This window comes from Oryzias melastigma, linkage group LG2 (genome assembly GCF_002922805.2).
Source record: "Oryzias melastigma strain HK-1 linkage group LG2, ASM292280v2, whole genome shotgun sequence".
NCBI classification, from domain to species: Eukaryota; Metazoa; Chordata; class Actinopteri; order Beloniformes; family Adrianichthyidae; genus Oryzias; species Oryzias melastigma.
This window is the reverse complement of record NC_050513.1, coordinates 16,956,722-16,958,641: the sequence shown is the minus strand read 5'-3', so window position 1 is coordinate 16,958,641 and position 1,920 is coordinate 16,956,722. Positions and strand designations below refer to the sequence as shown.

At 39.6% G+C, this 1,920-nt stretch overlaps 1 protein-coding gene across 1 annotated transcript in view; it reads left to right on the top strand.

Annotated features, from left to right (window-relative positions):
- The window catches only part of LOC112156810 (zinc finger protein 501), a gene marked incomplete in the record, with an annotated part of 29,214 nt that overhangs the window by 7,559 nt on the left and 19,735 nt on the right, over positions 1-1,920 (top strand).

Below are 1,920 nucleotides of genomic sequence, written 5' to 3'. Positions count from 1 at the left end.
GATATTTAAGTAAGCAAACATTTAGTTTAGTGGCATACTTTTGTTTTCTTCTTAAACTCCAACCACTAGTTGACGGCACACCATGCTGTAAGAGGAATTGTAATGATATAATTTATATTATGATTACGTTGTTTACCTTTTTTTCACATTGGAGTGAGCTGTACTTACATTTCATTGTAACATACAGTGACAATAAAGGCATTTGATTCAATTACAGTCAATTCAATTTCAATTTATGGAAGTATGGATATTTATCTCTTTTACTTTTAATTTTGTATTTTCCAATCAAATAACGACTTCTCTTAAGTTCGAAATATCTATGAACATATTTATAATTCTTTTTATCTGTCTTCTTTAGCTTTTTTTTTTTTTTTATGGACTCCTTGTGACCCGGAAGTAAACAGAGCGAAGCTAAAGCAGGTTAGCATAGCAACGCTAATAGTGTTAGCAGCGTTAGCTTGTGTTCAGAGGACGGTGGTGTTTAGTTCGGACGTTCGTGAGGTTTGTGGACAGAAATTACGATACGTGGTTCGGTTCCGAACAATCCTCTTTAGCTAAAGTGTCGTAAATGAGTGAATGCGTGTTGAACGTAAAGACAACGTGGCTGTGATTGTGAGACTAGCAGATGATCGGAGCTGCTGCTGTTCAGAGGACTTTGGTGTTTGTTGGAGCTGAAGATCTTCTGCAGCTGCAGGAACCATGTCTTCCCTTCAGTCTCTGAGAGAGTTGATCAGCGAGCGACTAGCTGCTGCTGCTGAAGAAATCTGCAGACTCTGTGAAGGAACCATCGTCCAGTACGAGCAGGAGCTCTGTCGTCAGCGCAGACTGCTGGATATCGCCTGGAAACCACAGCTTCAGACGCACGATACAGGTATGATACTTCACCACAGGAGAGAAGCTTTCATCTCTCACTGATTTCTCCCTCATCAGAAAAGATTTTATTTAGTCTTTTCAGCTGCTGGTGTTCTCATGTTTATTCATTATCCCTTTAACACCCAATCCTCATCACGTCCGCCTGGACTTTTCTGCTCATTTTGACCATGAAAGGTTCAGAGAATGCACTGTAAACGTGTGCTTTTGACCCCCGAAAACACGGACTTTTCAATAGAATTATTTCTGTATTTATTTCCTGTCATAAGAGTATAATAAGCTTTGAAATGAGAACAAAAATCAAAATAATGCGATTTTAAGAGTTTTAGTGAGAAATCAGTGCAATTCTACATGAACAGGTTTTGCATGCCAAAACTTCAAATTTGACAAGTATAAAACTATTGACACTATTTCTTTATCCTCGTCTCTAAATGTGAAAAAACTGCATAAAATGTAAAATGCGTTCAATCATCAATCAGGGCAGTTCTCTCACATCACAAGTCCCGCACTCCCAGCGGGTGCTCTTGGTGCAGATTTTGCAGCCTCAGTGGGGAAATATTTCACCTGGCGATGGATATCCTGTACACAGAGGATGTATCTGGGGTTGAACCTCAGTGGGTGAGGGTCTCCATCATCAGGTTCTGCATCTGTCTATCACTTTTGTTGATGTGGCGAGCAGCTTTGGTCCCTGACCACATCACCAGAGCCTCCAGCATCCTCACATCTTCTCCCTCTTTGGAATCTCATCAGCTCCAGGACACAGGCAACTTGAAGACAAATAGTATTCATTTATTGTAATTTGACATCACAGATGTTATAAAATATAACTTATAAGTCAAATTTAAGGTAAAGTAAATTTGAATAACATTTATCTCATACAGTAAGTACTTGAGAGCAAAAATTAGTTGGCAAGGGTGTGATTCATCCAGAAAAATCAACCCAGAAATACTGTTACCTTTTCCCGCTAGAAGTGACTCATTCTGTTCCTCCTTTGGTCTCATAATCCACTCCGAACCTCATGAAGGTTTTAGTACCCTGGAGGGTCGTCTT